Below are 11,691 nucleotides of genomic sequence, written 5' to 3' on the forward strand. Positions count from 1 at the left end.
ATTCCATCAAATATATCAACAGCAGATAGAATTTATACATTGTAAATAAAAATTGTACAGTGCATATCATTTAATGGTGTAAACATTTAGCGTTTATTGCAACTAGCTTTCCCTTAAAAACCCGGACGCGGGAATTTCTCGCTGCATTGAAGACCTATTAGTGACCTTCTGTTGTTGTCTGTTCTATGGTCGGGTTGGTGTCTCTTTGACACATTCCCCATTTCCATTCTCAATTTTATTTACTTAATTTTTCCAACGATATAAAAAGTTTGTTTTAAAGTTGGGGTTGTATCTGTAGAAAACGGGATAGCACATCCTCATTTTTACGGAAATGTTGTTTCCCGTGCCCGGAAATCTATTAACAACTCTGGCAAACTTATCGATCCTTGAAATAAACTTATTCTAAAAGGTTACCAGTTCAACACTGTAATTAGATCATTGAATATTGTTTTATTGGTATAAATATGGATCAGTAAATTAAAAGCTAACTTAATATTATTGCTATATACATACACATTCATGGATCTACAATATGTCGATACCTGTATCTTGCAATCGACAAGTTAAGTTATGACGACTTTACACTAAATCCATTGGATGTTGAATGTGTACTGATTTATAGTTTAGTCTTAGATGCGTGATTTTTTTTTATAATTAAGTTGTTAGTGGCTTTGAAGTAGCTGTCAGTACTACAAGTACTCTCAGAGCAATACTTAGTGTCTTTTTTGTTGTTGGGATATACGAGTACCCGGCCACGTCCACTCTGTGTTTTTGTTAGATCTATCCATCTGATGAGTTATGCCTTTTTCAATTGATTTTTTAGTTCGTTCTTGTGTTGTACTGTTACACCACTATCACAGGTTAGGAGAGGGTGGGATCCGGCTAACGTGGTTAACCCCGCCATATTATGTATGTATGCCCCATGTCAGGAGCCTGTTATTCAGTGGTTGTCGTTTGTTGATGTGTTACATGTTTGTTTTTTGTTTAATTTTGTACATAAATTAGGTCTTTAGATTCCTCGTTTAAATTGTTTTACAATTGTCATATCGGGGCTTATTATAGCTGACTTTGTGGTATGACTTTGCTCATTGTTGAAGGCCGTACGGTGACTTATAGTTGTTATTTTCTGTGTCATTTGGTCTCTTGTGGAGAGTTGTCTCATTGGCACTTATATCACATCTTCTTTTTTTATATTTGGTATTCTTTTCTATGGGTTTATTGATCTTTTCGATATAAACTTTTTAAAATTTCGTTCATTATTTTATACATAATCGTAAGCTTTCTCGTTTGATTTGTTTTACATTTGTCATTTTGGGGACTTTTATAACTGACTATGTGGTATGGGTTTTACTCATTGTCGAAGGCTGTGCGGTGATCTATAGTTGTTGTGTGTCATTTGGTCTCGTTGGCAATTCATACCATATCTCCTTATTTTTATATATCCATTTGGATGCATACGCGTATTGTGCCATGTTATGCAAACTTTATTCAATCAATTAATTATCATAATGTGTATCATTCAATGTAACTAATACAAGTTACGGCATTCTAAATTGGGATTTATCCTAAATCTACAACCTGTTGTTTAGAAGTTGTCTATGTTGGAGTGTTTCTCGTTTCCCTTTTTTATATAGATTATACCGTTGGTTTTCCTGTTTAAATGGTTTACACTAGTAATGTTTAGGGCCCTTCATAGCTTGCTGTTCGGTGTTAGCCAATGCTCAGTGTTGAAGTCCGTACTATAGCCCATAATCGTTTACTTTTTACAAATTGTGACTTGGATGGAGAGTCGTCTCATTGACACTCTCGTCTCATTGACACTCATACCACATCTTCTTATATCTTATTACAGACGAATGAATGGGTATATCATATTACAGACGAATGAATGGGTACTCATAATTTTTAGATTGAGGAAACTATTGTTAGTTGAATTAAATATTATGGTAAATAAAATTATAAAATGACAAATGCTTTTATTTATTTTTGATTGATAATCGAATGTCAAATTAGCGTACTCATCTAGAATTGAGTTCTTTGGATCGATAAATGAAAGTAAAATCAAAGATTTCAGGGTCGGTATCTGCTGCCTCTCTGGTAAGAATCAGGATGATAAGATCAAGAACAAGGACTAGTTACTTTTAAGTCAAATATATATGTTCATGTACATTACCGGATTAAAGTTTTGACAGTATCTCCTACTAGTTCGTTGTCCTATTACTTCTCCACCACGTCGTTTAAGCATTGTACATTAGTCCGGTTCAATTTTCACAACTACAAAGGCAGGTATAATTCAAGCTTGATTATAATTCTATAATTCTAACACAGGGCTATGAATCAATCAAATTGAGGTCATCACTCAAGAAATTTTACGGTCGCCATCATGAGCTGATTGGCCATTATGACAAAAGTGTGTCAGAAATCATATCTGATATTCTTTCTCAGTCATAATAACCTTCAATCCTTACTGAACTGAACAAAGAAATAACACGACGGATGCCGTTTACGGTGCAGGAAATGCTTACCCTTCCAGAGCATCTGATTTCACTCCCGGTTTTTAGTGGAGTTTGTGTTGTTTCTTATTTATTATTTATAACTGTTGATGTAAATGTCTTTTGGTTTTATGAGTCTTTGTTTACTCCTTAGTTTTGATTGTTATTGTCTTACTGCAATATTGTGGCATTTAATGCAAAGCTGTTTAAATACACGAAAAAGGACAAAACTTTACAATATCGAAGTAATCTAATATTAAGAAAGATGCATCAAAGATCAACATATTCTCTCAATAAAGAAACCGAATATTGGGAAAATTTCAAATGCCACTAATTTGTGCTTTGTCCTTATAAAGCCAAAACTGTGGAAAAAACTATAAACATGCTGTGTATTTTGTAGTTATCATCGCTTTTTCTTAATGAAAATACGATTTTTAAAAAGAATTTTATTTTTATTATATCAGGTTGCAACTTTCCTCAAGAAATAAGCGGAATACAATTTGATGCAAAGTTTGGTTCAAATCAAGCAATTTATAAAGCATTATTTTCTGGAACGCAGTTTCAAATTACTGACCAGGGTATATCCTACGACTGCATAGAGCATGTAGAAAAGAATGGCGACTTCTTTTTGCTAAGGTAAGTCATACAGGAATTGAACTATTAAGGTACGATAATAATATGACATTCCTATCGTCAAATCAAGAGGAGTCCAAAATATTTGTAAGCTTTTATAGGTTTTATATTTGCATTTATGAAAAAATTATGCAGCTCCTGTTCTACATATCCAATCTTATACTTAGTGTTCTACATATAAAGACTTTTCAATTATACTTCCACTTTTCTATAACACGCTGCTTATCTTATATAATCAAATTTCGGTTTAGACATGTTTCACTCCTTTTGAAGGAAAAAATATTAATAACATTTTATAAATACGCTTTCCGTGGTTTACCTTCATCAGGTTACGCTCGATTATTTGAAAACCATTAATTTTGAGATTTATAATGATACCGAAATATCTGCTTGGTATTTGGCCAACACCATTTTAGAGTATATTTACTACATAAGGGGTAAATGCCGTCATCTGTTCATTTATACACTATCTGTTGCAAGAAAGGCGAAAGATACAAATGTACCAACAAGTCATTCAAACTCATAAGTCAATAATAAACTGACAACCCCATGGCTAAAGGGGGAGACAAACAAACAACAGTACAAAAATTACACCATAGTAAAGTAAAAACTTTAACCCCAACAATAACCGTGGGGATTTCACGTGCTCCGACAGGGTTAGAAGATCTTGCTCCAAATGTGGCAACCATTGCTCATGAAAATTGTAATAACGAAAAGTAATGGGGTGTTTTTATTTTGTAGAAGTGGGGACTCATCTATTTGCTTGAAATTAACTTCAATAAGCGGTTTGACACCACAAGGTTATCTAACTGAAGATATACCGCTACCAGGTAAACTTTCATAAAAATTAACAAAGATAACAAATTTATCTGACAATACGATTGTACGATGGTGTATCAAGTTTATCCTGCAATTGGGTGTCCTGCTATAAAGAATGATACAGCCCTACAGATATCGCTATGCTATACAGATATCGCATTAAAGCTCCGTCCACAGCCGGACTTGGTATTGTATGAACCTGCGTGACCTCAGAATGTGTATTGCAGTCATATTCCAATAACGTATTGTTTGACCTTATGCGAATTAACGATTACAAAAAGTACATCTTTAGAGCAATAAGAATTACACAAATTTTCTGATAACATACATACATGAACAGCAGTCTTTTCTACGATGACAATTATCGATTTCAAAACTTGAGTGTGTATGATTGTGTAACAAAATCAACCATGTCAATTTCAGCATGCATTTTAGTAAATGTCAAGTCTGAAGCGTAGGAAAACTCGTACACTTCTGTTTCAAATTGGACAATGTTTTGTTATTTGTTTTTACTGTTGAAATTAGTTGTTATGTTGAGAGATGTATTATTGTTGACCATTCGAGATTCTTTTTTTGTGAACCCGTCTTCAGCTGAATGAGTGATTATAATATTACTACACGGGCCTCAAGGGATTTCAAATCGAAAATAAATGCAACAAATGTGAGTTTTTGTGTCTTTCAAAACACAAACCATATACAGAATTAATTGCAGGATAAAGGCAATAACTGTTTATTGTCTTTAAATATCAACTCGGTTCGAAACAGGAGTAAAAGCTCGCAAAGGCTCGCATTACACCTGTTTCTTAGCCTCGTTCAAATACAGACGATATTTAAAGATGTAAACTTTACAACAATATATTACTTTATTGAAAAGCACTTTACGCCCATATGGACCAATGGCTTAAAACATTATACATAACAATAGTAATAGTATAACAGCATTAACAAATAAATTGTAACAGAGTGGCGAAAGATAACAGAGGGACATACAAACTAATAGATTGAAAATAAACTGAAAAAGTCATGGCTAAAAGAGAAAAAGACGAACAATTGTACAGAAGACACAACATAGAAAACTAAAGACTAAGCAATTCGCCCCATCAAAAACTTGAGGTGATCTTAGGGGTTTTTTTTGTAAAGTTTTCCTTGTTTTTAATTCTTACATACATCTTTGATTACAAATACAAGTAGACTACTAGTCAGCGTTTACCTCCACATTTCTCCAACAAAAAAGAATAAGTCTAGGCAAGATCGAACAACATAACCATGAAATAAATTTTAAGAAAACTAGTTTGATATGTGTTCATTATTTACTTTTAAAACGCAAACGAAGATGATATACAAAGCAGTTCGTGTATGTTTATTTTTCAATTACAACAACTGCAGTGTAGCTCGATATTGTTTGCCCAGTATTATCTATATGGGTGTGTCTGTGTACTGAATTAAGAAAATTTTAGTTTTTATATTTGTAGCCCGCAACTTACAACTTCCAACCCCTGGTTTGTGTGATGTTTGTGCAAGCCTGACCACATCATCTATACCAATCCTGTTTCGAAGTACTGGTAGGTTAATAGTATTTTTTTTTACATTTAATTGATTTCATTTTCGAGCAAACATAGTTCTCTCTGCAAACCGAAACTACAACTTCAAGTCAGGTGTTTGTTACATAGTATATATATATATTTAATTACAGAGATTATTTTCCCCAACTTCGCTTGAAATTCTACTTCTACTGCAACCTTTATACCAATTCAAAATATCACATATGTTTTTTTACGCTGTTGGTTGGTGCTAGATACTACATAGAAGTATCTTGAGATCATGTCTCTTTGGTTTTTCATATCGTGCTAGTATGAAAACATTGTTAATTACTTCAGACTTCTATTGCATAAATGTTTGCTACGGTATTGTAATACCGTACGTCGCCAATTGGTGATTTCCGGAAATTTGGCTGGAAATTTAGCCTGAACTTTACACGTATTCAACATGTTCAATGAAAACTAGCCATGAAGATTACGAATTATTTTTTAAATTGTTTAGCGTAATCGAAAACAAACTTGCAATTTATGGTGATTAAAATTAAAACACAATAATGAATGCCCAAATGTTTGATATTTTTACGTTGTATGTTTGTTTATTTTGTTCTTACATCTATGTCAATATAATGGAATGTTATATGACTCTCATACAAGTGATAGAGAGATTGAAATATTCTATATATTTTCTTTATATTTTCTATATATCTTTCAGAAAAGATTCAATGTAAGTTCGTAATTAACAATATGTCGTCTTTAGAATTGAGAATGGGTGTATTTTTTTTTTTTTTTTTTTGTATTTAATATTACATATATACATGATATATATATATATAAACGAGTCTAAATTGAAAACTACGTTCAAACCTATGATTGCGTTGGATAAAAACCGCAATTTTTATACGTGTGCATGTAAAACAAATTTCGTTGTAGAAGGGTCTAAATACAGCACAAACAACATTTTCCAAAAGACCAAAAAAGTGAAAAAAAGTATATTTAAACAATGATATATATATATATATATATATATATATATATATATATATATATATATATATATATATATATACACAAAGGCATAACAGGAATATACCGAAAAACAAATCCAAACAAAACACCACCGATCCTCCGTGAAAACTAAGAACAACACGTAGTCCAGATAGCCTGATGTGCTATGTCACTAAATGTATCAAAATCTAGAGAAAATCATTTCCAGCTAAATTCTAGTTGGTTATGAAGGACACGAACAACAGTACATAAAACAGAACATAGACAACTAAAGACTGAGCAACACAAACCCCACCAAAAACTGGGGGTGATCTCAGGTGCTCCGAAAGTGTAAGCAGAACCTGCTTCGCATTTTGCACCTGTCGTGTTACTCGGGAACAAAGTGACTTTTGTAACTCTATCAAAACAGTTAATATAAATCAGGAATGTGGCAGTTGTTATCCATTCGTTTGATGTGTTTGAGCTTTTGATTTTGTCATTTTCTTAAAGATTTTCTGTTTTGGATTTTCCTCGGAGTTCAATATCTTTGTGATTTTACTTTTTAATATGGTTTTCTCACAAAAACGTTTGATTTTTAGTTCCCGCTCCTCTTCCTGTCGGATGTGATATACCCGATGGTTGTCCTCTGATTGAGAATGGTAATCCTTGTACACCACCACCTCCAGTTACCCTAGAAGGTTTTTGTGGCGATCTTTTAGAAATCCTTGAGGATGACAGTTCTCACAGTTCTTCTTCCAGCATATCCAATGAAGTGGGTGGTGGTGGTGGTAGGGCACTTAAAAGACACAGAAAAAATAAGCAGAAAGGAAAATATAAACCAAAGTCAAAGAAAAAGTGCAAGAAAAACGAAGAGTTAGAGGCTTTCATAATGGATACGTGTGATGAATTACTAGTAGTTCTCAATGCATGAACATTTTCTCTTTATAAAAGCTACTTTTAGTTTAGAATAAGAAAAAATATAGACAATATAAAGACCTTTTCCTCAATTCTAGAAAGTTTCATTCGTTTTCTCTTTCAGAAATTCTTGTTTAGAATATTTATGAATGTATCTTTCTCTCAAATAATCTGTCATACATGTATACTGTTAATATTTGTTGATACGTAAGTCATATAATATGAACACTAAATTTTGATACTTCAAAATAATAAAAATGAAAGTCTACAGTGAGTTTATAATTAGAATTATCGATTACGTTATTCCCGTTTAAAAATGCTTCTAATCAAAATGGTTGTAGTTACTCAAAAATGCTTCTAAAAAGAGTCAAGGACACAATGTAGTACTTTTTATTAACACAAAAGACAATGGTACTGATATATTAGCTTTACGCAGTTTAAGCGTTCCCAAACAGCCTATGACAACTTTATAATAAATACACTGGGGATGTGCATTGATTGAAATGTGTGTATGTTAGAACTGAACATGGTTTGTCTATTTCTAATAGTTGATATTGTTTTCACATATGGTATCTTCAAATATTCTTACATCGTTACGTTTTTGTCTTGTATTATACTTTTACCTTTGTGCTTAGTATGCATCAATGGAATCATGTCAATTATGAATGATTTTTCATTTACACTCTGATCGTATGATATGTTGTCACAACAATGTCTCAAGAAAGGAGCGACAGAAATGTTAAACCACGAGATTTTGATATATCATATTTTAGCATTACAAAGGTTAAGCGTTTCTCAAACAGCATATGACTACTTTACAATAAATGCATTTGTGGTGTTTTTCTATTAGTTGATACTGATAATGATTGAATAAAGGGTACCTGCAAGTACTCGTAGATCGTTACCTTATGTCTATTGTGCCAATGTTCAACGTATTCATCTAATGAGTCACGTCCTTTCCGTCTGTTTTTCTTTTACACTTTGCTCTTACAGAATGGTGCGTTGTCAAACCAGCGTCTCACGTGCCGACATATATTCTAAAAAAAAATACTTATCATAGGAAAAGAAAGTGTCTGAGGACACGAATGGTCCATTAGGACGTTCAAACTTTGCAATTTTCCAAGTTATTAAGGGGCATAACTCTAGAAAGATAGAAGACTCACTGCCCAAATGCGTACTCTGTTTGCATGTTGTAGTTCTTAGCATCGTGTGTGAGTTTTGTAAAAATTGCATACGGCAAACTTATCGTAGAGAGCGGAAACGGAAATGGGACGGACGGAAAGGTGGAAAGACATAAGGATGGAAAGACGGAAAGATCATGAATGTCAAGGATAAAACTTAATGTCCCCGACGCCTACCGCGGGTACATAAAACACCAAGCTAATAACCAAATCAACGAATACCAAATATTTACGTCCATAAAAAAACCCAGTGAAAACACTAATTCTGTGGAAAGTATCGTGTTGCTCGTTGAATTCCTTTAACACACTGGAGAAACATTTTATACGGAGTTGTCTACAACGCCAGTAAAGAGTGGAAACAACAAATAAAATATATGATCGTGATTGCCGTTGGTAGGTTTTTTTTTAATACCGGTCAGTCACATTAGTCACATTATTGTGGTTTCTTTTGAAGTGTAGACGTCAACTTTAACTTCAATATGAATAAAACTGTATGTATGGCGGCACCCTACCAATGAACACACTGTATGTCAGTATACGTTCTTCCTCAATGATATCATAGATGACAAAAACATTGTAATACACCTAAGGATAACCACTGAAGAGGTGAGGTTGTTTTTTGTTGTTTTTTTTTTTTTGGAGGGGGGGGGGGGTGAATAAAATTTAGAATAAAAATTCGGAAGAGTAGAAAACCGCAGCAGGACACCATTGGATCTTTAATACAGCGAGAAGATCCAGCACCTAGAGATACGATTCAGTTGGCCCCTAAAACAAATGTGATAATAGAGGTCATACTATAAACTCCGACAATATGAGTCTGTACCCTGCCTGTATATAACCTGCCAATCAATATGGTAAGATAAAGATAAGATTTATTTTATTAAAGTGTCACCATCCATTACAATATCCATATATGGTCAAATGAGCTATCGTTCATTAAATAAACGACTTCAATTATTTTCGCTCAACCACAAGAAAATAAAACGTTCACCTCCTTAGCGATTAAGACTTGCATACAATCCGAAAGATACCATGCAATACATTCAAAATCGGAAATCGGAAATAATAACATAACGGTATCCACTGTAACGGTATTATTTTTAATTTCATTAGAATATATATGTTTTTTCTATTGATAAATAAATGTACATATATATAACAATAAAATTGAGAATGGAAATGGGGAAGGTGTCAAAGAGACAACAACCCGCCCAAATAAAAAACAACAGCAGAGGGTCACCAACAGGTCTTCAATGTAGCGAGAAATTCCCACACCCGGAGGTGTGTATAGAAGCATACATGTAACAAGTTAACTTCTCGTTTTCTTAGTACATTGGATCTTCCATGCATGGGCATGCATGCAATCGTGATGTGTTTTGAAGATCTGTATTCACATCAAACATAATAATAAGTCTTATTTCATTTCGGATTTAAAATTGATAGTTTAAACATATTTTATTGTCCAAAAACATTGACAATAGGATTAGACACAAGTTTTGCAACTTAGAACGTCTTCTCCATTACATACAAATAAAATAAAATACATAATAATAACATCATATTAATTTACACAAGCTTTATAATAAATAAATAACCTAACAAAATAAAATACATGTATAATAATAACATCATATTATTCGGTTATTTATTATTCGTATGTAATAGAGAAGACGTTCTAAGTTGCAAAACTTGTGTCTAATCCTCATGATCATATTGTCAATGTTTTTGGACAATAAAATATGTTTAAACTATCAAACATCCGAAATGAAATAAGACTTATTTTCAATCAAAATACTTAAATAAACCTCAACAAGATCGTTACTCAACTGAAATTTTTGTTTAAATGAGGAAGTTAAAAATAAATAACCGTACACATATATAACCTGATGTTCAAAATGCATGTATACGTATTCAAAATGTTGATCTTTCGTGTGAATCAACTTTCAACTGTTTGGCATTGCCTTTGACTATCAGTTAAACTTACAGGGGCGGATCCAGACATTTTTAAAAAGGGGACGGGGTCCAACCCAGGATAAAAGGGGAAAGGGGTCAAACCATATGTTCCCGGACTCAAATGCATTGATCGTCCCCCAAAAATTGGGAGGTTCCGACCTTCTGAACCCCCACCCCTGGATACGTCACTGTTTAATCTTCAACTTCGTACTTTATTTGGCCTTTTTAACTTTTTTGGATTCGAGCGTTACTGATGAGTCTTTTGTAGACGAAACGCGCGTCTGGCGTATATACTAAATTTAGTCCTGGTATCTATGATGACTTTATTTATCATCTGGAGTAAAAATTAAGCGGAACTTATCTAAACAAGCTGAGTACGCTTGTAAACCTACATTTATTTTTTGTTTATTTTCAATCAAGTTCTGGATGTCTATCGGCATAACATTTCTGTACTGAAAAAAAAAACAAGAAGAAAAATTTGGAAAAAAAAAAACAACTACTAGACAAATTACAGGAAAAGGGCACTAAGGTTTGTCGGTGTGAAGACCATTCAAGCTTATTATTTTACCAGCAGTTACTTGAGCGCTACTTGATGTCTTCATTGTACATATCAAAACGGTTACGTGACTTTTATTTCAGATAAGTTTTACTTTTTTTAGAATTTTTAGTTATGTCAAAATGTTTAGTGATCCTCTTTAGTTGTGCTTCAGTTTTAGCAAGGATTTGTATATCCGAAACTGGTATTTGGTTTTGCATGATTATTTTTTTTAGTTTAGATATATCATCTTATTTGTAGTAGTGCATTGATTTGTATTTCAATATGCAATTGTTGTATCTAAGCATAACCATTGTAAAATATGCTATCGTATATATGTTCCAGACCGTATGAGTATTTGGACCGTACGCGTACGGTCTGGACCGTATGCGTACTTTTTCAATATACGCATATGGTCGGACCGTACGCGTACGGTCTGACAAATATTAAGAATTTGGTCAAGTTTATTAGATACAAATGTATATAACTTATATCTCAAATTAACATAAAAAGTTGAATAGTTATTGAAATAAAAACTTAATATTTTAACTATTTGTAAAAAATCAGGCTTATTTAATCTGTTAATCTCCTGTACTTAGCATGTCAGTAATTCATTGATTACAGCCCAGTATACTCATTGA

At 33.0% G+C, this 11,691-nt stretch overlaps 1 long non-coding RNA gene across 1 annotated transcript; it reads left to right on the top strand.

The window, feature by feature from the left end:
- The first annotated feature begins 2,960 nt into the window (after positions 1-2,960).
- On the top strand, positions 2,961-5,500 carry LOC143042397 (uncharacterized). Its single transcript, XR_012967971.1, has 3 exons — positions 2,961-3,128; positions 3,867-3,955; positions 5,417-5,500. It is a non-coding gene; the product is annotated as an uncharacterized LOC143042397 (long non-coding RNA).
- Positions 5,501-11,691: the final 6,191 nt, after the last annotated feature.

Source organism: Mytilus galloprovincialis, chromosome 8 (genome assembly GCF_965363235.1).
Source record: "Mytilus galloprovincialis chromosome 8, xbMytGall1.hap1.1, whole genome shotgun sequence".
Taxonomy (NCBI): Eukaryota; Metazoa; Mollusca; class Bivalvia; order Mytilida; family Mytilidae; genus Mytilus; species Mytilus galloprovincialis.